Source organism: Tyto alba, unplaced genomic scaffold (genome assembly GCF_018691265.1).
Source record: "Tyto alba isolate M040663 unplaced genomic scaffold, T.alba_DEE_v4.0 Super-Scaffold_45, whole genome shotgun sequence".
Taxonomy (NCBI): domain Eukaryota; kingdom Metazoa; phylum Chordata; class Aves; order Strigiformes; family Tytonidae; genus Tyto; species Tyto alba.
This window is the reverse complement of record NW_024881321.1, coordinates 11,047,431-11,074,048: the sequence shown is the minus strand read 5'-3', so window position 1 is coordinate 11,074,048 and position 26,618 is coordinate 11,047,431.

Below are 26,618 nucleotides of genomic sequence, written 5' to 3'. Positions count from 1 at the left end.
ATAGAAAAATTTAAAAACAGTGAAATCTTTTTCTCTGGAAAACCTGTATATGGAGATTTTAAAGCTTGAAATATATTTCTCCTCCGGTCGACCTTTTCTTAAAAACTGCCTCATCTTTTTTCCCTCAGAAATACAAATAATTTCTACATAGGACATTTCTCTCAATGTCAGTGAAATTTGAAGATCAGATCACCTGATATCATTTACCCTCAGAGCTGAATATGGGCTGAAATATTTATTTCTCTCCACCAAGAAAAACACAACCCCAATAAACTTTTAAAATATCCCAGGGGTAGGTCTCTGTGGTCAGGAGAGCAACTTTTTTCAGAAGCGAGGACAAATTCAGAGACTCAAAAAGAATACTTAGACATTGCAATGTTCAGAATAGCAAAACTTAAAAGGCATCTGGCTGCAGGCATGAATTCACCAAAATCAAATTAAGCATGCAAGATATCTGGAGACAGTTAAATTCTCAGATTGGGATACACAACAGCTAGAGTGTTAAACTATGGGTCAAATAATAATATTGCTGTTTCTTGCATAAGATAAGATCAGATATCTCTTTGGAACCATGATTTAGAGGATGGAACTGTTTCCTGTGTTTCCAAGACAGCTTATCCCAAGATGCTATATTTCTTAGGATACACAAATGGATAGTCACACAAGCCAAAGCAGTTTCTGTCATCTGAGTGTTCCTGTGGTTACAGCAAAGTCTCCCAGTACATGAGGCATTCTTCTGACAGGTGAGTTGAGATAGGTGTAAAGCCCGCCTAGGTAAGATCTATTTATCACCACTGTGTAGTCAGCGTAACATAAGCAGATCCAGTTGGAAGATTTATTTTGATTTCTGACTAAGAATCCTTCACACAGTGTTGTTTTCTAAAATCCACCCAACTGATGTGTTAGACACATAAATGTTTCCCACCTGCTAAGAGGTTTATGCCTTTTGTCTTACTGTGTTTTTTTTCCACTAATAGGAAATCAGATGAATAGATAAGTGAATATATTGCATAAACTTTCACAGTAACCTTATGATTTATTTTTTTAATATACTGTCACTTAGACTGGAGACCACTTTATGATATGTAAGTAGAAAAGGACAAAGAAAGCAAGGACAAACTATGAAGTAAAAGAAGAAAAAAGCATGATATGATTAAAAGTTTGATCTAAAGCATGAAAAACAATCTATAATTTTATAAGCTCCGGATCTAGCAATTTTATATCTAAATACTTTGAGTATCAAAGTGTCCTTCACTCAAGGATACACTTTATCTGTTACCAAGAATCAAAATGCATGTTTTTAGTGTTAGACTAGAACTTTAACCATATGATCATACATACTGTTTTCTTTACAACTTTATTTACTGGAATTCAAGGAAATTTTAATTTTTATGAGATCCCAACATACTAACTTTTCACTGCAGCCCTAATTCAGAAAAGTGTTATATTTCTGAATTCTTATGTCCTAACTGATACAGTAGCTTTAGGTTACCTATCACAAAAGTTCAATGTGTTTTATTCTTAACTCTTTTGTGGGATAATATGAAAGATATTTGTGGGAGAGGATGTGAGAGAGAATTCAGACTAAAATCCATTTTGCCCTCCAGAGTATATATAGCAGAAAAATGACTGTGACTCAGGAAAGCATCTAAAAGAGCACCCATGAGCATCTCTGCTAGCTGGAACTGCACACTCTGGGATTTCTTAACATCAAAGATACTTGAAAACTTATTACAGAAATAATGAATTGGTTTATGACTCCATATTAAATATAGTTTTGTGACATTATCACCATCACAGGAAAGTTTAAATCCTGGTTGATTTGCATATAGACAAGCATAAAGAGGGAGTTCATACCTACAGTGATGTTTAAAAAGAAGGTGTCATATACTGCCTTACTGCTTATATTGCAGTTTGAACATTTTCTTATGAACTGACGCTTCTATTACTGCTATACTTCATGTCCTTTGCACTAGTCCATATTTTGGTATTATCATTGCATCATAGATGTAGATTCTTTCAAGTTAAGACGTTGTTTTTCTCTGTGTGATAATATTGCAAAGTGGTTTTAATATCTTTACATAATTTGATACCTGTAAGTAGCTTTCAATGGACAAATTCCTACATGATCATCAGTTTTTGAACCTTCTCTTGTTGAATTTCCTTTATAGCTTCAAAATATTTTCAGTACTTTGACAGTGTTCTGACATGATCATGTTATCAAATATTACTTTTTTTATTGTTATTTTAAATAAACGTCAGAAACAAAACCAGTATGATGAATATTAGTCAAAACAAAACATTGAAGGGTTAAAAATCCTGGAAATTTCTGTATCAGGAAGTTCAACATGATTATTTTATTGCACAATGTTATTATTAAGAAATGTAAATCAAGTAATTCTATAAATAAACCAGAAATGTAACCTAAAAGGGAATGAAAATAGAAAATAACTTCCACTGAAATTCAGCTGCCCTTTTTCCTTGTTTTCACACAAGATCTTGAAAAGAAATAAAAGTACCGTTTAATTTATGTGTAACTTCATTAAAGGTTTTATCACCTCCTATTCATTACTCTCAAGAAATTTTGGTGATGATATATGTATTTCATTCAGAATATCTATGAATAGATGTAACCACTGATTGTTACAGGTTTATATGTTTATGAACTAAAGAATACCTGTTAGGAAGACAAATCTGTTACCAAAAAAAAAAAAAAATACAAACGTAATTAATTTTATTTTCTTCTTAAATCTTTTCCTTAGAATATTAGAAGAATTTTCATAGAATCATTTATGTTGGAAGAGATATCTGAAGGTCATCTAGCTCCAACATCTTGCTTATACCAGGTACACATAGAGAAGGTTGTTTCAAGTTGTGTCTAGATTAGTTTTGAATATCTGCAAGGTTGGAAACCCCACAAGCTCTCCAGGAAACATGTTCTAGTGTTTGACCCCCTTGTCCATTCCCATGTCTCTTGTCACTCTGTCCCAAGTCCTCCTGTAGACCAAGCATACATTTTCTTGAATTTCCTTTCGCAGCTGAGGTACTTACAGAAACTTACCCTTTTGACTTTCACAATCTTTTCAATTTTCAGTCCAACTGAGCTTTGGCATTCTTGACTCTGTTTGGTAGCCTATCTTTGTTTCTCCCATATCAATAATCCTTTTTAAAATTTGAACTCAATTAATAATTCCCTGTTCATCCATGCTGGTCTTCCTTACTTTCTGTGCATCATTCCTGTGCTCTGAGGAGGTCATCCATGAAGATTAGCCATGAAGACTTGGCCCTCCAGGGCAGTCTCCCATGATAACCTCTCAAGCAGGTCTGTGTGAGACAGCACAGGCAGGATGCAGGAACAACCACAAAACCATGGATGAAATATAAAGAGCAAATTTATTCTCATTACCTTGTGACCCTGGGCATCTCCACAGCAACACCTGAGCAGAAACACACAAGCAGGTACGCAGGCACCACAGAGCTCAGTTCTTGCTAGCTGGAAATGGGAGAAGAAAAAAAAAAAACTTTTGAACCTGCTGCATTTGCCTGTATGTATCACAAATTTTTACAGGTGTATTTTCCACTGTGTTTTGATCTTTTCAACAGCAGAGAAGAAATCTCGAGGAAGTTTGATAGGGTGCCTCTGAGTCTCTCACAAGCCTGTGTTATCTAAATGCAGACATTCTATCCATCAAACACACAAAGCTAAATAATAATTAGTATTATAAGTGTGGGTTTTGACTTCACTGACCAAGGCTGCTGTAAACTTTTATGTATTCAGCTAGTTCTTTCCTTTTTTGAGCATCAACAGATCCAGCAGAAAGTCCCCTCTAATCAGCTCATGAAGCACCATCATCAAGAAATTGTCATTAATACACCTCAGAAATTTCCTAGATTGTTTGTACTCAATAATATTACTCATTCTGCAGTTGTCCAGGTGGCTGAAGTTCCCCATGAGTACCAAGTCCTGCAATTGTGAGGTTTCTTCCTGTTGTCTAAAGAAGGCTTCATCTACTTCCTGTTCTTGATTAGGCAAGTGATGCATCTTGGCATCATTTCTGTTTGTCTGTCCTCTGACCCTTACCTATGAATTCTTGACTGTCTCATGACTTGTCACAAGGGAAAGCTCCTTAAATTCCATCCACCTCTTTATATCATACACTTTCCCTTACCTTTCTAGCTTGTCTTTTCTGAAGAGCTTCTATCCATCCATCACAACATCTGAGTCATGTGAAATCTCCATGATCATGACTACTGTATCTATTCATTTTTTGTTGCTGGGAAATAAAATATATTTAATGTAGATAATGTGGAAAAACTTCACCTCTTAAATTTTTTAGACCTAGATCTATTACCGTACTTAAAGACACTGAGGTATATGTTTGTTTTTAATTATATATCAAATTTGTGCATGTTTACGGTGTTTGGTGTTTCCATTTTAATGTATATTAAACATATGTTAAACATTATATTAATAGTTGCATTTAATAACAGTCAGATTAACCAATTATTCTTCTTGTAGCTTAATCATAATATAATAATTGAAGAACATAATTACAGATCTGTTTCTATTGCTAAACACAAGTGACTGGAATAGGCATAATTCAGTTACCAACTTGCTCTAGAACCTGTCAGTTAGTTGGAAAGTTCCTACTGCCTCCTGTGGTCTTCAATCATAACATGAAGGAAAATTAATTCTTCAATGAAAAATTCTTATAATGCGTGTTTCACTAAGTTCTCCTTTGACTCTAACTTAAATTTACTGTGAACTTAGTTATATTGAGTTATTTTTTGCAAATAAAATTTAAATCCTGAATAATATAAGAACAAGTATGTCTTTTATAAAAATTAATCATTTTTATTAAGATTCCTGTAATTGTAAGAGCAAATATAATATTCACCTTTTCTAACAGAAAGAAGTGGACTTCATAGAATCCATGGAAATTTAAGGACAAAAATAATCTCCATCAGTATTTCTTTTTTATTGTTGTACCTCACAGCTCTTCAGTAGTGTTCACATCTTTGTACAAAGAGTTCTGTGAATGCCTAGAAAATGTCTATTTGAATTGAAGATGCTGTCCATTATTCTCTATGGCTAATGTATTGAAATTACTAGTAGTAGCTCTGGGAAATGCTTTTGAATGCTGCTGCCAACTGTTTCTACTGTCTGTTGACAATGGTGTACGTCGTAGTTAGACATAAGAAAAAAGTTTCTAGGTTTTGTCTAGAAACAACAGAACTCACATCTTCCACTTCCTCTGCCAGCTCTGCCAGTCTTTAACAGTTTCACACTTAGTCATTTGGGCTTTCATCTTCCACAGGTCTCTTGCTTTTAGTGGGAATGAAAACTGTATCATGGATGCAGAGTGAAAGCTTTGAATGTCATTCATTCCCCTGCTGCAGCTCTGTTACTTAAAATAAAAATAAAAAATAAAAAAAATATTATTTTTCATAAGGGAGAATAGATTTTTAAATTTACATGAAGGAAAGCACAGACAAGAACAAGGTGAATTTGTACAGGCATTTTATATGCCATAGGCAACACATTAATGTTTCAAAACCATTAAATCATGCTCCTTTTTCTCAAGTACTTTTTAAAATGTAAACTTTCTAACTTTTTTCTGACAAGTCCTTATTCTCAGCCTCTTGATTTAGGAGGGGAATGTTGTCCTCCCACATCCCTCAGTAACCTAAGGTACACAGTGCACAGGGACTGGCAGTTGTCACAGGGTTTTTTGCTTTTCACAGAGCTGGGCTCCTGATCCTGATTGCTGCTTCCTACCTGGGAGAGAGCACACCTTCAGCCTCAGCTGGCTTCCTTGATGTGGGAATGACAGGTTGCTGTTTGATGGAGAGCACTTACATAGCTGTTGCTTCAGAGCAGTTGTGACCACAGGAATATGTCAATGGAACTAGCAAACAGCAAACTGGCAGTTAACTCATATGTTGGTGTAGGAAGTGGCACAGAGATAGTGTGTAAGACAACACAGCTCTGTATAACATGGTAGCGTGCCATAGGGCATGACTTCAGCACATTGGAGTCTTTGACCCAGATAGAACTCCTAAGGAAGGACACAACCATCCAGATCTCATGCTGCAAGAAATTCTTGGTGCCTATACTTCAGGCTGAAGACACTGTTGGTCTCACTTATGGGAGGTACCCTGTAGTGGGGCCACTGAGCCACCAAATGAAGGACCAGTGGAAGGAGGGGCAGACAACAGAGGATCAGGGACAATAAACAGGAGATTTCCCAGTTCCTTGCAGAAGCCCTGTACAAGCAGTTGTCCAAACCCAGAATATCAGGTAGGGAGGAACCATGAAAGGCTGTGCTTGTGCAAACAGAGACTATGAAGGTGAGATGGCTGGAATTTTTTTTCTTTTGGACAAAAGGTAAAACATTAACTATAAACAGATAAAATTTATTTTTATTCCAATTAATGTTTTATTATTGTAAAGAAAAAGAAAACAACAGTTTTTATCAGTTCAGTCGCAGTAATATTAACACTAACAAACCAGAGTAATACAGAAAACTGTATTAATGGTAATGTTAAAATAGCTATGCAGGGAAAAAAACAAACCAACAAAACTAAAACAAAACCCCAAACCAAAACCCCAAAGAGAAAACAATCTTTTTAGTATCTACCTTGTTTCACCAGTGTTATGTTTTACCCACCCCACTAGGTCCTAAGATTGACAGTTTCAAACTTCCTTAAGGAAGGGGGTAAGGGAGTATTACAGCTAGTCAACAGCATCCTGAGGTATTCACTGGAAGTAAGCTGTTCAGAGTGTGGGTTTCTTCCTCCATCCCCTCTACCTGGGGGATTTACTGAGGTTTTCGTATTACAACCTGCATCTGAGTCTGCTTGGAGATTTTTAATAACAGTCTGCTTCCCCCTCAGTAGTTTCCAAACAGTGTTTAGAAATCCTGTAAAAACTTTCTCTCATCTCAGTGAACGTAAAGAAATAGTCTGTTATGGCAGCATCACTTTGGGGTATCACACCTTCAGCTAGTACAATATTTACAGGGCTTCATCTAGAAGAGGTCAGACAGTGGTCATTTTACCACTAACGAACTTAAAACCAGATCATGCCAACATAAACCCAGATAGGTCTTGAGAGTCTCCATTATCAGGTAGTCAATACAAAGCCTGTGGATTTCTATTGGCAATGTAAAATAACTAAGAATATGACTTCTAGAGACATAAATAAATCTTTGCCCATATTATGATGTCCACTTACTCAATAAGTATAATGCCACACTAACAGGTCAAGACAAACAAGTTTCCTCAAGGATGTCACCAGAGTCAGACATCTCTGACCCATATGTCAGCACTGAGAGGAAGTGGATAGTGATCATCTTTGAAAGATCATGGTAATTGGAGAAGGTTCCTTATCACTGGAAAAAGACAAATATCACACACATCTTTGAAAAGGAAAGAAGACAGATCTGGGGATCATCAGTTTGGTGAGACCCACCACATTCTACAGGAAGGTTCTGGATGCCATTTTGAATCATATGAAAGATGAAATTTGATTGGGAAAGCCAGCATAGATTTTTAAAACAGTAATCATGTTGGACCAACCTCTTGCTTTCTATGATGAGAAAACTACCTCCATGGATGACAGGATAGAAGTGGATGTTATTTATCTTGACTTTAGCAAAGCCTTTGCCACTCTCTCCAACAGTGTCCTTATTGTTATATTGGTGAAATATAGCTTCAGCAGCCTGCATTGGTTGTACTGTGTAGCTCAAAAGAATTGGATCAGCAGTGGAAATTCAAATAGTGACCAGTTACAAGTGGTGTTCTTCAGGGGCTGATATAGAGTTGATACTGTTTAATGTCTTTTTTAATGGCCTAGATGAAAGAACAGAATTCATGCTTTGAAATTTCACAGATGGCACCAAGTTATATGGAGTACTGTGTCTGTGAACCAGGGAAGAACTACCCGGACTTCTGTAAGGTCATTGACATGATCCCACACAACATTCGCTGTGCTAATGGGAGAGATATGGATTTGATGGATAGACTGTTAGATGGATAAGAATTGGCTGAATGGCTCATCCAAAGAGTTTCAGTCAATGGCTCAATGTCCAAGTAGAATCCACTAACAAGTGGTGTCCCTCAAGGGTCCACTATTTAGTATCTTCAGTGACATAGATAGTGGGATTGAGTTCACCCTCAACAAGTCTGCAGATGACACCAAGGTGAGTTGTGTAGTAGACAGACTAGCAGGAAGGTATGCCATCCAGAAGACCTTGGCAGGCTTGAGGAGTGGGCCCGTGTGAATCTCATGAAGTTCAAGAGGACCAAGCAATTCTACGATTCTATGAATTTAGGGAACCAGTTAGTGTCCTAGAAGACCGGGCTGTCATTTAGAGGAACCTTGACAGACCAAAAGAATGTGGTAGTCCTTTCTTGAGCTAATGTTGAGTTTTCACAAAGCTGGAATTCATAAAAAAATGTAATCTCAGTCTTTTGTGTCTGTACCAGAATAACCTCATTACAGCCTAGGCTGAGGACCAACAGACTCAGAAAGAACTTTGCATAAAAAAGGCCTGATGATACTGGCAGACAAAATATTGGACACAATTTAACAATAGGCTCTTGGGGCAATGAAGTTCAACCACATAGAAGCCTGTATTAGTGAAAGCATAACCATCAAGTTGAATTGTTACCCTGTTTGTCAATTGTAAGGGTGCATCTGGAATACTATATCCAATTTAGGATCCCCAGCATAAGAAAGATAATGAGATATTTTATCAGATTCAGTAAAGAGTCACCAGGATGATTAAGGGTCTGGAGAACATGACATTCAAGAAAAAACTATGGGAGCAGGATTTCTTCAGCCTGAAGAAAAGGTTAAAGACAAGACTAATTATAGTCTTCATTTAGTGAATGGGAGGTTTTATACCAAATAGAGCCAGATTGTTCTCACGGGTGCAGAGTGAAAAGATGAGAGGAATCCAGCTACAGTAAGAGAAACTCCAAATACGTATTGTTTGGTGTTTTTTCACTAAGAGGGGCCAAATAATGCAATTCCCATCCTTGAAGGTATTTGAAACTCAACTGGACAGAAGCCTGAGGTATCAATTAAGTACTGAACTTTGTGTCTAGATCAGACTTCAAATTTGGTCTTTTTCTTTTTAATATACTTTTCTGTCATGAATTCAAAGAACAAATCCTTAGTGTAATTATATTACTTTTGCACTGACCATGAAAAATTACCTTCTGTCAGTTATTTAAAACAGTCAAGCAACCTACTACTCAAATGCTACAATTTTCTTTGTGCTTAAATATACATAAGCTATTACAACAGAAATATGCCTATTAAAACATCAAAATCAGTACATTTTAAGAAAATATTTTCACTTACACAAATAATTTTAAGGCATAATTAACATGAGTCCACATTTTTTTCAGCTATTGAACACCAATTTGAACATCAATTTACATGAAGTTTAATTACAGCTGTTTATGGGCAAAGGGGGTCAAAGATCATCTGCTAACAAATGCTGCCAAAGGAGAACAGTGAGTAATTCTCTACAATTAGATTTTAAAAGGTTTCAAACATCATTTAGTATCAATAATTTTCTACCAATCTTAATCATAGCTTAACCTCTATAGGTGACTTGTGCACCTTCAGGTTCCTCAGATGACCTTGAACCTGATCTTCTCCTACAGTGCATAGTTCTTAATTCTCTCAGTCCCTGATTTTGCCTTCTGTGACTTGGGTGGTGTGGCTGGAACACTTGCCAGTGAAAAATGAGGCAAAAACATCTTTAAGTACCTCAGTCTTCTCCATAGTACAGGTAATCAAGTCTCCTGTTCCCTTCCAGAGAGGGCCCACATATTCCCTAGTCTTCCTTTTATCACTGACATACCTGTAGAAGCTTTTCTTATTGTCCTTGATGTCCCTGGCTAGATTTAACTCTATCAGGGCTTTGGCCTTCCTAGCCTGATCCCTGGTTCCTTGTTCCATTCCATGTATTCCTCCAGGATACCTGTCCTTGATTTCACCCCCTGTAGGTTTCCTTTTTGTGTTTGAGCATGTTCAGGAGCTTCTTGTTCATCTATGCAGGCCTCCTGCCATTTTTGCCTGACTTCTTCTTTGTTGGGATGCATTACCTCTGAGCTTAGAGGAGATGATTATTGAATTTTAATCAAATTTCTTGGGCCCCTCTTCCCTCCAGGGCTTTATCCCATGCTCTTCTGCCCTGAAGAAGCCAAAGTCTGCCCTCCTGAAGGCCAGAGTAGCTTGTTGCATGCCCTCCTCGCTGTCCTAAGGATCTTGAACTCCACAATTTCATGGTCACTGCAGCCAAGGCTACCCTTGAGCTTCACAGTCCCCACCATCCCCTCCTTGTTGCTGAGAACAAGGTCCAGCATAACACCTCTCCTCACTGGCTCCTCTGTCACTTGGAAAAGGAAGTTATCATCAATGCATTCCAGGAACCTCACGATTTGCTTATGCCCTGTTGAGTTGTCCCTCCAACAGATATTAGGGTGGTTGAAGTCCCCCATGAGGACCATGGCTTGTGAAAGTGAGGCTGCTCCTATTTATCTATAGAAGGCCTCATCTGCTCAGTCTTGGTTGTGTGGCTTGTAGCAGATCCCCACTATGACGTCTCCTGTCCCTACCCTCCTTTTAATCCTTAACCATGAGCTCTCGGTTGGCTCCTCATCCATGCCCAGTCTGGGCTACACACACTCCAGCGGGTCAGACATAGAGGGTGACACCCCCTCCTTGCCTCCCCTGACTGTCCTTCCTAAGGAGCCTGTATCCTTCCATTTCATCACTACAGCCACAGGACCCAACCCACCACATCTCCAAGATACCAATAAAATCATAGCCCTTCAGGCATGCACGCATTTCTAGCTCCTCTTGTTTACCATACTACTTCCATTTGCATAGAGGCGTTTAAGTTGGGCCTCGAGTGAAGCTGACTTACTGACTGGAATTCCTTGATGCTGCTCCTCAGGTACTCTCTCACTGACCTGTGACCACTTTAAAGGCTCTGGGCATCCATTGCTGGCACTGGTATCAAGCTGGCAGGAGTGGGATGGATTGAGGTTTTGATAGTGAAAATATATCTTCTAAATGGACAAAAAAGTCAGGAGACAAGGTAAAAAGAATTGGCAATGTAAATGAGGGGTGTTTATTGTGAATATATGCACACTGAAAAGCAAAACTTATTCTGGAAATCTGACATTTAGCAGAAATCCTTCAGTGAAGAGATGAAAACAAATATTTTAAAATAATGCACTTTTAATTTTCTTTAATAGGAGCCATGAATTAATTTGGAAGTGATTTGTTTTCTGGATCTTGATTGGAGCATTATGAGAATGGTGTATTTCTGTTTAATAATCTTTAGTAGCTCATCTTGTATTCTGTCAAACTGCACTGACTGGTCAGTTGATAAAACAGAGATATGGGGTCATATCGCCTGGGTTTTATTTCTGCTTTGTCCAACAATTCACCATAAAACATTGGAACTAAGAAAGATTCACCAGTGATTTAGGCATGGTGACATTCCAATGAAGAATCACGAAGCATATTGGCATTAAATACTTAAGAATATTGAAACATTTTCATAGTTACAAAAAAAATTACCTCAGTGGTCCAATCCTACTAGCAAATGGAGTGTTAAAGCCCACTCTTACTAGCAGAAAACCATTAATCACTCAAACTTTAAATACTTCAGTAGTCCCAATGATTTCCTTGACACAGGTGTCAGAACAAATGATTGTGAAAGTCATGTTACTAATTTCTTAAGGCTATGAGTATGTTTTGTCTCTTTGTCTAGTTTTGATGCTTATACCTTTACTAGATTTTCTCTTGACACTGTACTTTTCCAACAGTAGATTCATTTTTTCTGAAAATATAAAATTTTAAGTCTCATTTAATATGTGCAGTTTAGTTCCCACATTCTTCTAAGCCACTAGCTAACATGTATTGTATTTCTCTAATCATTGATGATATTTCTGATATCCAAAAATTAAAAAAAAAAAAAAACACACAAAAAAAAAAAAAAACCAAACAAACCAACCTAAAAATTCTATGTGTACAATGAATTATTTGTTTAAATAAGTTTCTTAAACTTTTAATTGTTAGTGACTATGAAATGATATGTGGTAGAACAATGTTTGTATCTGTTCTTCAGTACTTTTATATTTAAATCTTGAAGTCTTTGGGAAGATTTAAGGTGAAGGACAAATGTGTTGGACCAGGCAAGGGCTGGTTTTATTCTTGTGTGATGCATGACCTACTCTACTGATTTAATGTTAATTTACCTTTTATAAGTATGGTCTGTTTCTTACTCTTGATCTGAATTAAATAGAAACTTACTATTTTTTCATAATGAGAGAGGTCAACTCTCGGAACAGGTTGATTGGAAAGGTAATGGATTGCTAACCTTCAAGATATTTGATACTCATGGCTATGACCCTGAGAAGTTCATAAAAATTTGAAGCTGGTTCCAACTTCAATTTTGGCTTTGTTTTAAGCAGCTATGAACTAGAAGAATTCCTTTCCAACCAAAAGTATTTTAAGATTCTATGAATCTGATAGCATTAAGAATCTCACAACAGGAGATGACTCTTTGTGTGATCAGATATGACAGATATCAACAGTTTTATTGGTTACCTTTCTTTATTTTCCTATCTTACCAGACTCTGTTTTAAAGAAAATCCATAGGAAAGCATGACTATACAAGACCACAAGCTACTCTTGAAAAATAAAAAAATAAGAACAAGGATATATTTCTGAAATGCAAAGCAAGAAATTGCAGCTGGTCAAAAAACTAACATTGTTTAAATTAAGTGGATTATTCACTTTATCAGAATAAAGAGTACATAAACAATTTCTACTAAAAATCAGCAATGAATAATACATCAGTTGTCTGCAGGTGACACAGTAGAATATTTTAGTAACACAGGTAGATGATATGAAAAAATCATTAGAATTTTGTGGATGTTCTAGAAAAAATAATGTTTTTGTGAGGTGTTGGGAGAAAAAAAAATGGAAAATAAAGTCTTTGTTGTAAACTTAAAACTTAAAAAGTTCTAATATATGAAATGTCATGATCAAAATCAATGGATTTATGAAAAAATATTTGAATTTCACTTAATATAATACAGTACTAAATTGTGAAGACCAAGAAGAATAAGATAGTCTGGGTCCAAATATATTATTTCTTAGACATTTTAATTAAAAAAAAAAATAAAAAGGGAAGAAAGAGTTCTTATATAAATCAAGGTTGACTTGTCTATCTACATTCTGAAATATGAGCATGGAAGAAAAAATATTACTTCTCACATGATTCAGGAAAATAAATCATTTTCTTGAGCAGAAAATCAGAAATTAAATTACCACCATTTTTTTTTTTTTTAAAGGAACATTTTTTTCTACCTGTAGCTTTATTTCAAACCTTTAAAAGATTACTGAGTTATGAACTATCTTTCTATGGTAGAAATTAGTTAAATTGTGACACTTAACAAATCATGGCTGCATAGTTTTTGTATCAAAAGTACATTTGAGCTATTCATTGTATTTTTTTTTCTTTTCAAAAATGAAGACTAAAATGAAAACCAATTTACCAAATAACTTTTAAGAGATCTGCAATAATTTTTGTTCTTGCGATTTCAGCTACGTGTTTCAGACTGAGAAACTGCATTTCAGTGATACTATGTACCTGCATGGAAGTGTGCTCTCTTCAATGGAAGAAATACTGCACTGCAGAGTAACATCTCTTCCTCCTTCTGCTCTTTCTTCATTATATGAGATCTCTTTTATACACTCATCTTCCTGAATTCCAGTGGAGGCATTGTTTCTAATAAACACACTAAAGTGCTACTCCAAATCATGGGTTTGACATCTGATCTTTTAGGTTAACCACTGCTTTCCTTCATTATCATTTGAAATAACTTCACTGTGGTTCTGGGTTTGGCTTTGTGACTCCTTTTTGAATGTGGAATACACAAACTTCAAACCAGCTGTTTTTTCCTGTTATTTGTATCTCATACAATGATTCTTTCAATGTCAGCTTCATTTATAAACCTTCCAGAAGCTGATGAAAATCACTGAAGACATGATTCTAGTTTGTTATATCCTAATAAAGGTTATGTGGTTTGACACTAATCTCTGACTTTGTACTTCTATTTCTATCAAAATCCATCTTGATTTATAATTAGTCTCTGAGAATGTAGAGAATGTGCTTGGGCTTAACTACATATCTAAACAACAGTAAAGTTTTTTCTGTACTTCATGGTTCATAAATGGAATAAAATAATAAGCGTAATTAAGAATTGTTTTAATATGCATGATCAGTGTCACTGTCAGCAGCTAATACCTGTGTTCTTTTATTCCATTTAAATGAATTATAAAATATCGACTTTTGAGAGAAAATACAAAACTGAAACCAAAGGTTGTTTTTCTCTGTGTTAATTTGCTTGAGAACAAGTACACTGAGGTCAAATAAAAGGAACTCTCTTGCAGCTAATGGGACATTACTATGGAGAAATTATTCTGAAGGAAACCTCACTCTAAGTATGGCCATTTGTGCATAGGCTTTATATTTGTTTTAATTATTATTATTATTATACTCTCATTTTGCCATCAAGTCCAAATTAAATGATGCAGCAAATGACTGGTGAATAGGTGAAAAAATAACAATTCCTCCTCTCTCTTTGCAGTGAAATAATGTATTTAATAAAGACAGTAATTTCTTACTTGGCTTTAATGGGAAATAACTCTTTACACATATTGCATTTTAATTATTTTGAAACTGTGGTAATGAAGCAGCATTGTGGAGGAGTTGCATTCTTAGATGGGCTTTGTATCTCTGGTTCCTGGGTAAATTAGACAATACGATCAGGCGGAGTTCACCACAACCCATCTTTCTGTCATACACTGAAATTTGCAAGTCTTATCCTGAACAGGAGGTGTTTCAGGTCTCATCTGACAAATTTTCAGAGTCTAGCCCATGCTGAGCAATCAAAACCAGAGTTTGTGACTGCTCTGCAAAGTAAAAATAAGCATGGAGATAGATGAAAGGTCCCTAGTCTTTCTGATATAGAGGTTTATTCTATATTTTTGAAAATTAATTTGAAATTAGAGATGTTTACAGCACATTTTAAAATAGAACAAAAGTTTGTTATAAACATTTATAATTCAGAGATGATAATATTTATTTAGAAGTAATTGAATATACATATTTCAAATAGTTCTGTCTACCTGGAGGTAATAGCTAGTTCTGATATTCTTCTATTTCCCAGCTCCTGGGACATGAGAAACTATTTTCTCTTTCCTATTATTATTAAGAACAAAAACCAGAGGATTTTTTTTCTGATTGTCACAAAAAACGCTGTGATGCTCAAACTGCAATAGCATTATTTTGCTCATATTCCTTATACTACAAGCCCTTCTTTCCTTGAACAGGAAATGTAAACAAGTGACATAAGGTTCTGTATGGAATACATGCAGAATTGCTTTTTTCTATCAACTGCCCATGAATATGAGGTAGTGTGTTATGCAGTGAAACTGCTATACAGTAATAGCTTTCCCACTTTACCAGTTTTTCTTGTCAGTGAGAAATTAATTTCACAGCTCCTATTTGGAAAGTTATCAAATTAGTTATTCTGTATATCAGGACATTATGAAAATACTGCCTGCTGTACATTATTAAACTGATAGTACTTGGAATAGAAGAAATGGTTTGTTTTCAGTATGTAAATATAAGTCAAGTGTTAATTAAAATGAGTTGTCAAGAGCTGCTACTCAGGAGTATAAAGCAAAGTTCATCAAGCATTTTAAGACCTGTAACACTTTTTGTCATAATTTTATGCAACCCATTGGTGTACAGTCACACCAGTTAACTTCAGACCAGCACTTACATGCAGTAATGACATGGTTGCACAATCTCTGCTTGTTCTTTGATTGTCTTACAAAACATCTTTAAGTTATCTATGAAACCATAACATAAAAAGTAATGACAATCTTAAAAATCTGTAAAAGTTTTTCATTAGATGGATACATTTCACCAAGAAAAGGAACACTGAATAGGAATGATGGTAGTTTTGGCAGCTGTAAATTCCCATCTTCAAATTCATGTTACCAACAAATTTCCTTTCTCTAGATGACAAGGAAATGGTTGTAGAGATAAAAATGTAGTGAATGAGAGATAGCAGGCAGAATGAGAAAGCAAATGGCACTAGACAGAATGGACACAAGAGAGCTATAAATATCGAAGAAAAAGCAGTGTTGAGGGAATAGATTGTGACTTCCTTTTTGAGATAAATTGAGATTTTTTTTCATCTGTTCCTCAGAATATATAAACATTTGTTTATTTGCCTGTTTGTATATGAGAGAACTAATATACACTTTACTATTTATGAAATTCTTATTGATGGAGACTAAAGCATCCCAGGAATAGCTAGGACATTTTTATTAATATTAAAATATAGTTTTCTGTCTCTTTCTAGTGTGTTTATATAATCCCACTGTCTGGAATAGTAGAATCTAAAGTCTTTTAAAAATGTATGGAGCTAAGACACCCAAAGTGTATAATTTACTCTGTTGGTGAAGGTTTTGGTTATTGACCATATGAAAGCACGAAGATTTAATGAATTTAACATTAAATTTTAAAATATTGTGTGTGCCATGTGAGTATAAAAGTATTGTCTTTTTGTAACAATAAGACACATATTACTGAGAAACTCCTCTCACTACTGATCATTTAAGGAGCTATTTGTTTAATGAACATTCTAAGAATAAGTGTATAAACACATGAAAATCGCAAAATCCACTACTTACTGATCTCTTAGTCATTACATTTTTTGATGACTAATCATACCTATATTAATTTTTTTTTTAATGCTTTGGTTTGAGATGGCTTAGATCTATTTTATATAATCTTCTGATCTGTAGAAAAAAAAAAAAAAAAAGAAAACCCCCAAACCCAAACAGACTAATTTCTTTAACCTTAGTACTTTCTTGTCCAAACCCATCACTGTTAATAGTGTTGTTAATTCTGGCCAGTTACAGTGTTGTATGTCCTTCTTGGATTTGTTCTTCTAGGCCTCCTGTACAGATTGTTAGTGTTAGATTTAAAATTGGTCAATTTTCCTTTATTCATTGACCATCCTACATCTCATAATGCTAGATTTTAATAAGACACTGTTGGCACAAGTTTTTTTGTTTGTTTTTTTTGTTTGTTTGTTTTTTTTTTTTTTTTTAATTATTTCTATTTATTCAAATAATAGTTTGGAAATTGATTAATAAAGAAAATTAACACACACATTCATAATTAAAAACATGAGAATACAATCTCAGCAGATAGCTGTAGTTCTGAAATAAGCATTTATTGTGTTCTTTGGTGTACAGCCCAACTCCATCTCACATCCAAATATAAATTATTTCTGTATGGATCTATCAAAGTGGAGTTCTCTCCTGCATGATAGAAATGGATAATATGGCACCTCTGAAAAGGGCATTTTTATTTTATTAATTATTTTCCACATTTTAGGATTGCTCTAGCTGCAGTGTTCTAAATAGGTTTACAGTCAGTGTTCAAATTGTTAATACTTATGAGCAGACATCATTGTAGATCCAAAGTCTTCACAGGAAGGTGAATTTTAATAAAAGAAGAAAATTAAATATGTTTATATGAGTTTGTGTGTTTGCAGCAAAAACACTTAAACCAATTTAATTATTTATATTACTTTACAGCAGCAGAACCCTTTTTCCTATCAGAATATTTGTGGCATGTTATTTACTGCCTTAATAGATTACAATCTTGCAAGGCCTTCTAGGAGACTACAAGGTAAATTTCAAAATAGTGAGTAGGAAGCAGATCTGTTAATCTCATTAACTTCATGTCTAACTGTATTTATTCAAAGTAGCCAGGTTCTATTATAGTTAGTCATTCCTTTATAAAAATGGAGGACCAGATTTTTCTTCCTGCTGCACTAATATGTATTTCCAAAAAGACTTTTTGACTACATACTATTAAAAGTAAAAAAGCGTCCAGTTTTGTTCTGTGTTGAGAAAATATTGCCCTTGGTTAAGAGATTTTGTTCAGCTTTATAGATAATTCTTTTCTTTAAAATGGAAGATGGTTAAAATATGTTCAGACTTTTTTGCTTCAAAGAAAAGATAGCATGTATTGTCCTAGCCCACCAGGACAGTGTACATTCTCAGTAGTTATAACTAGTTTACTTTGAGATTTCTGCTGTCATCCAACATATGCAAAATTTGAATCTCTACAGGAAAATGCATAACTAAACAAACTAATTTTGTTACCTTTGACAGAAATTCAGTACATATGCAAACAAAATTCAAACTTTATTACAATATGTTACCTTTTGTTCTGCATCAGCTGCAGGCAGAATCAGGCAGGGAAACTGATCCCTAAATCTAGCCCACTGAGTTTGTTGGATAAAGAAAGGTTTATAAAATATTTCCCATTTAACTGACGTGTGTGTTTTATTTTTCTCTTTCTTTCTCTATGTTTTTAGTAAAGGTAAGTATAAAACATGTCTTGCACAAAGAACTAATAATAATTATTCGAACATTTTATTGGAACATTAGAAACCAAATGCCATTTTCAGGGTTGACATAGCAGTTGTAAAAAGAGTCAAAAGAAATCTGGCTTTTTTTTTTTTCCCCCACAGCTTTAAAGGTTATCAGGGTAAGGCTTTGGTGGTTACAATAACACTATAAGGTGAGGATAATAAACAGACAAGCTGAGGATGACCAACAACTGTAATCACTGGTGATTTTGCCTGAAAATTTCCTTGATATTAAAACTGTAAGTGGATATCTGTACTGTGGTTTTGTCTGTCTTTTCCCCACTTCCCAACTATGCTATGGTTTATTCATTTCTTTCAAATTTACTTTGATATTTATTTTAAATGTCATGACTTCTTTCTCATCTCTTCTAAAAATAAATTGAGAGATAAGAGTCACACTGGAAGGAACTGGTAAGGTCATAAGTATCTTCTTTGCTTTATCAGTGGCATATATAATAATGCTTTTTTGCTGGGGAAAGCTTGAGTGTAGCCTAATGAGACTCATTATTAATAGAACTGTCTGGTTCCAATACAAATGAAAGCTTTTTCCATCTATGGATTATTCTTGTATGTTGAGCATGTAATCATTTAGAACAGAAAAGAAAAGATGGGAAGAGTATAAGCAGTAAAAAAGAAAGTGTGATATCAGAACAACACTAAGACAATATTAAGGCAATATTGTGCTGCATCAGAAGAGAGGAACTGCCATCATAGATTATATTCCTTCTCAGTCATCAATATTGATAATTTTCCTGCTTCTTAAATAGAAATAGAAATTGACATTATCGTGTCCAAACATTATATATAGTATAAGACTGTGTTTTTCTAGGATTGCAATGTAGTTTTGTTTAATATCATTTTATGAAGACTAGCCTTTAAAATAGGTATTAGATTTTGTACTTCTTTTAGAGCACAGATAATAGATATTCTGACTTCGGCAATAAGCATTGGCTGGTCTTCTTCCAAATAATATTCAACTAATTCTTCCCACTTTTTTTTATTTCCATATACAATTTCCCTCTGAGCAGTGCTCATGTGCACTGAATGTTCTCTAATGATAGACTAGACATGGTTAAACACTGATGTATGACAGGTAACCAGTTTCTGATCATCCTATTAAAATTCAGAAAATAACAAAGAGGAATCAGGATTTTATGAAGAAATTTTAATTTTGAGCTGTATTTCAAATTAAGGATCTAGTAATCACTTAGAAAGTGATCCTTTCCTAAACTTAGGGTATCATTCAGTACTGTTCTCTAGCACCAACTGTTATAAAAATATTCTTTTTATCCCTTCAGAAATGTACCAGTCACAGAGAATGTTAGAAAACAGATTTTTACCTCTGATCAACAAAAATAACTCAGTGTCACATGTGAATAATCTTTAAAGTAACATTTTAATAAGAGACTCCTCCTGAATGTCATGGAAAAGAACAGATGAAATGGATGAAGATCTATTGCAACAACTCACATGCATGTGATTAGAAAGATGACAGTGAAAATACAAAGAATTAAGGAATCCAAACAACTTACAGTGAGAGAAGATGAATGAATGGACAGAGATCAATAACACTGAATACATCTGAGCTGTCAGGCACCAGCAAAAAATTGATTGATCCACAGCCTGAACTAATTAAAGTGTCATTGGTCACTGATAGCCCTGCAGTACAAATACTGTGTAGATTTCTAAAACAAGCCTTGATCTTTGGAAACAATAAATAGAAGGTAGTGTGATTCAATTACATTCGTACTTATCTGTCTAAAAGACTTTATTTTTACTGTGAAAGTAGGCTTACAGCAAGGTTTCAGCTTTATTGCTAATCACAGTTCATAGCTTCCTATTGTTTTCACACCACTGAAGTTCCAGTAACAACATAAAAATATACAAATAAGCTATCCTAACACTTAAGGATTTATGATTCTTGTCATTTTTCTCAGTCTGCACTTTTGACATATACTTTTCAGCACAGCTTTATATATTTATTCTATATAATTGTATCTTCTATTGCTCAAATTACATTTAAATTAATTACTTGTTGTTGTACTGTTTTATTCAGAGTTATTTTTCATTTATTTTCATAGCTATGTTGTTTTTCTTAATTGTCAGTTGCCTTTTCTGATGGCCAGAGGCTTTGTTATTTCTTTATCTTCTTGACTTGAGACAAATCTAATAAAGTATTAATGAAATTCATGTCTCACTACATTCTTACTGACATGAGTTAAAGAGGTAACATTCACCTTTTTTTTTTTTTTTTCACTTCTGAATCCCTTCTCACTTATCAGTATGTTGAGCTACACTTTCCCTTTCAGATCGTTCCTGGAAATGATGTCAAGGTCATATTTTGGTTGATAAGCCATTTAAAATGAAATGGTAGAGGTTTTCAAAGCTGCACAAGGGATTTAGGTCTCTTTATTTTAAGTTCTGTTATTGGTCAAAGGTCCAGGAAGACTTATTATCCTCAAACCCCTTAATTTTAAGGATGGAAATACTTGCTTTAAGATAAATATTCTAATGCACAAATAAAAAATTGTATTTTAATATTTTTCCTTATTTTAACTTTTAAGATAAACTGTGGTAAATCTGTCAAATTCAATGTGAGCCTTTTGACTGGCTGTGATTGGAGCTTCACAGGAATCGAGTGATACCTGTGCTTCATTCAGTGATTTTCAGTACCTTGACTTTTATATTCCTTTTATTATATTTATGACTATTCTGATTTCAGACAAAACATATCTGACTATGAGAGAAGTTTTGCTCACATAATCCATCAATCATCAAAAATACAATGTCTCTCAAGTACATCTCATTTTAATGCGAAGGCCAACAAGTACTACACATTAAAGAAAAACATCTGAATAGCACTAACAAATTAATAAAAACCATTAAATTTTAACTCTGAATAAAAAAAAAAAATCATTTAAACTCTTAGTATATATGAAATTTACCATTTTGATAGGTGTTCTTTCACTGTTTTTTCATACTCATTTGTACCCATCTCATCTCTCTTAATGTATAATTAAATTGTGATCTGTTAGAAGAAGGAATCACCTGCTTAAATCTTCATAGTTATAGCACATGATTATTGTCCCCAGTTGCCATGAACTATTTCATCACAGAAGATAACAGGCAATATATATATGGCTGCTTAATTTAAGCACCCACCTTTGCCTAATAACACCAAGTATCTGCTTAATTAAGGTAGAATAATTGGGAGTTTTTAGATGTTTTTTTTTATCCATTACTTTTTGAGGAGAAGCTAGAAATCACTGCAACACACTTATGGGGGAGCCACCTTATGCTAGTAAAGAGAAAACATGAATATTTCTGACTAAGGTTTTGAGCAACATTCAATTAATACACATCAGTCTCCTCTATACACTCCATATTCAGAACACAAGGATCGACTCAGAGTGTCACATCTATGAAGCTGCTGAATAAAAAGGAATCTGGAGTGGTTCTTTCACTGGTACTGTATGTGGAACCCATTTGTCAGACACAAGAATGATTCTTACGCAAGTTTTCAGAGAGAAAATGTTGAGAGAATGCTTAGTTCATTTAATCTCAGTATTAGTTCTTATTGTAAGTGAATTAGAGAGCACTTTCACACTGATGGCACTTGAAATAATGTTCTACAATATGTACTAATGTCAATAAGAATATGAAGAAACCAAACTGTGCTTTGCAGGATCAAGGTTCCAGTGTGTATGTTTAAGTGTAACAAGACATAGGGCTTTAATTGGAATTAAACTCACTTGTATGCCTTGAATGAATCCAAATTTGGATTAATTTGGATGCAACTAGCCAAATTCAGATGTTTACAGTATAACATCAGTATCAGAGCTAGAAGTCTAGGTTATCTATATAGTCACTTGAGGGAAATAGGTACATTTACAATGTGATTCAACGTGTTCATAAGTGGGTGTTTAAAACAGTCAGGGTGAGTCACATTATAAGATTGCCTATTTTTCTGCATTCAGGAGGAAGGGAGCGTAGATGTAGATGTCTGTGTAGAGCATGCTAACAGTTAAATGAGAAGAATCCCACCCAAAACAGTAGTCAATGAGCTCCAGTATCACTGCCATTTTTTCTCTTTCAACTTTCTTTCTTGGTATTCTCTTCCCAATCTTAGTAATTTAATTTTGTGTCTAGAAGGCTTTGCTTGTTTTGCTTAACTGAGTTTCTTAGATATTTGAGCCCCTCATATTATTATTGTTGTTTTGTGTAATTATATGGGGTTTACTTTCTACGCAGTTCTTCTACCTACAGTACAAAATATGTTTGAGGCTCTATACTACACATGAAAATGAATTCAAAAAAAGTTTATTTTTCCAAAGACTCTATTATAAAATATCAAGTTGCATGCATTCTGTGAAGGTTTGTTCTTAAAACCCGAGACACTTCTATTAGCAAAACATTAATTTTCCAGATAAAAATATGTGTTACATTGAACTCAGTGAAGATTTTTATCCTGATGTTTAGAATCCTTTAAAATAGGATGTCTATAATGGAAAACATGATAAGAGATAAACTGAATCATCAGTTCAGAGATATATTGAGAAACGTGCAGTTTAAAAATGTTTCTGGAATCAGGGCTATAAATATGGTTTGCTATTTTATCTCTCAGAAGAAGGAAGATTTAAATGTGACACCAGAATTTTAAATGAAAATGGCTTACATATTCTGAATATTTATAACAACTAAGATGGCTAGCATGTGTTTACTTTGAGATTACACTGATAAAAAAATACATTTTGATACATATTTCCAGCAGAGACCTTAATTACTATAAGACATATCTGCTCCAAAGCTGATACACAGCTTGTGACCTCTCATACCAATGTCCATGATATTATATATTAATTGTATCTATTTTTTTCTGCTATTCTTTTAATTCTTAATGAATATGACCTATACTTCCACAGCATTCAAAAAATAAAATAACTTCTAAAAAAAATGTCCTTACTAAAACAGATGCAAAACACCAAACACTAGGTTCAAATCACTGAAATAGGATTATTGGATTGTATTGATTAAAAATCAAGCCATGTTGCTTTATCAGTGTACATTTTCCTTCAATGTTTGTTTCTCTGCATGTTTGTTTTTAAAGCAAGTTTTAGGTATTAACAGATTTCCTACTTGGTGGAAAAGAAAAAGCTGCAATTTGATATGTTTTACATATTGGGAAAAGATTAAAATGTCTTATAATGATATGAAACTGGTAAAAAACAGAAAGAGTTTTTCTTCTGTATGAGATTTTCTTTTCTCAATCCTTAATGCTCTTTTATATAATGAGTAGTTTTCTGAGAATAAGATAGAATTTAATTACATTTTTAACAGGCTCTAACATAACGTATGTTAAAAAATGTACCTTCAAGGATCTACAACACTAACATCTTTTAAAGATACTTCTTGATGACAAGTCAAGCTAAGGTGGACCTGTTGTCCTAGACATTTAACAAACAGTATACTGGGGTTGAGAAATACAACAACACAAACAATTTGGGTTTACTTTTCTATCTTTCTTAAGGTTTTTTGTTATATTTTGTGATAGGTAAATTTAGTTAGAAAATTAATCATGTTCCCAAGATTCTGGAGTGTTTGTTAACAGTTGGAGGTTCCCACTGTCATGTCCTTCACCTTGGTTCTCAATGTTCTACATGAATTTAATCCTGAATAAGTATCAGCAAATAAATGCAGGTTTCCTGTTATGCTGGTGCAAAGTCTAAAAAACCCCAACAATTCTTCACTGTGTTTCCCTGTATTTGCATGTGTCATGTTTTAACTCCAGCCAGCAACTAAGCACCACTCAGCCACTTTCTTGCTCATTCCTCCCCCCTCCCAGTGGAATGTGTGGGAGAGTTGGGAAAAAAATAAAACTTGAGCATTCAGATAAGAACAGTTTTATAACTAAATAAAATAATTATAATGTAACAATAATAATAACAAAATATAATAATAATCATAATAATGTTAATGAAAATAAATATAATTTTTAAAAAATAGAGAAGTAAACCCCAAAAGACAAGTGATGAACAATGCAGTTGCTCACCACCCGCTGACCAGTGCTCAAGCAGTGATCCACTCCCCAGTCAACTCCCCCATTTTATATACTGAGCATGATGTTCTATGGTATAGAATATCGCTTTGGCTAGTTTGGGTCAGATGTCCTGGCCATGGTCCCTCTCAGCTTCTTGTGCACCTGCTTGCTCACAGAGCATGGGAAACTGAAAAATCCTTAACTTAGGGTAAGTGGTACTTAGCAACAACTAAAACATCAGTTTGTTATCAATATTATTCTCACAATAAATACAAAACATAGCACTGTACCAGCTCCTTGGAAGAAAATTATCTCTATCCCAACCAAAACAAAGACAACATGAAAGTAAGAGTTATATGAAAGTAGTCTAGAATTTGTTATTCCATGCCTAAGTACCTCCATTATACCAATGAAAAGTTGTTGATTTTATATAAATTTTAAAAAGCAAGACATGTAAAATGTATGTGCAATATCTGTGAAAGAATCTATGAAGATTTTCATTGTCATGATATGTTCTCTTTATGGAAGAACAGAAATTATTTGTTACTTAGCTGAAAATATCACAATAAAAAAAAAAGTGAGATGTACATTTTGTTCATTGAGCTTCTGCTATTAAAAGGACATGGCCATTTGCAGAAAATGGGCCTCTGCCTATCACCTAGTATAAAAAGAGTGTTTCAAACTTGTCCAAGATATAAAAGAAACTAGTTTCCTTGAATATTCTTGACCTCCTTTTTTCTATCCCCTTTTTATTATCCTGCCTCTGTTTGACTTCATGTGCTGAAAAATGACCACGGAACATCTGAAGACAAACTGTGAACCTGACAGTAGGGAAGAAATGGACACAGAGGTAAAATCACTTTTGTAAATATACTTGAACTTTTCAAATCAAAAGATTCTGCCTGTTGTTTGACAAATTTCATTTTTTCCCTTTCTGTCCTGTGTTCAACTTTCTCTTTGTGATGTTAACACTGACAGTTTGTGAAATGCATTAAGACATAAAAGTAAATTGGAAGCACTTAGCCATTGCTATGTTATAAAACTCTTTTCTGAACTCTAAGCCGAAACTGATGTTCAAAGGATAATAATGGCATTTAAATTAGTTTGAAACTATTGAACAACAGCTTCATCTGATAAAATTTTTTAAGGGAGTGGGTAGAATTTAGTAAAAGATTAATAAACTCATTATCGGAAGCAGAAGGAAAAGGGAATTTAGACACTTAAATTTTGATCCTGAAAACCACATTCATCTGCTGTTTCAATAGGAAGTATATGGCTGGGGATTTCATTGGTTTGTTTTTTTTTTTTTTTTTTAAAAAAAAAAAAACACCTTATTGTTCTTAAGCAAGTGAAAGATCTATTCTGGTTCATATATAGAAATGTGGTTTTTAATTAGAACCAGCAAATCAGTACTTTTCTCTTGCCTATCCCTTGCTGAACCATAACAGACTGAAGGAGAGATGAATCTCATTTAACATTTGTCATCCAACAGATAGCATCTAATTTAAGCTTGTTGTCAATTGTGATTTGTCCCTTCCTAAGTAAAATGTCAGACATAATCAGGATGAACCTTCTTTGCAGGTTCTGACTTTTCTTCACAAACTGTAGAGAGAAAATGAACTTAGACCAGATACTAAAGATAAGTGATAAAACTTGTATCAAAATGAACTCCACTGCAGCTGAAAAGTTTCTTATATACTTTAAGGTACTCCATTACATGGTTTCAGTTCATATCTAATTATGCTACACCCTGTTAAAGCAATGTGTTCCCTACAAAGATACCTTTTTTTTTTTTTTTTTTTTTTCCCCAAGACATAGGCAATGTTATCCACCTTTAGTAAACATTCCCCATGTTTCTAGGTTGTGGAGTATCTAAGTTCATCACCTTTACACTTCATATAATTAAAAACAAAACCAAAACCAACAAACAACCAAACAACAAAAAACCCCTTCTACCTTTAAGGAAGTTAGCTTAGCATCATCCTACAAGCTACTTAGTTTAGACAAGGTAAAT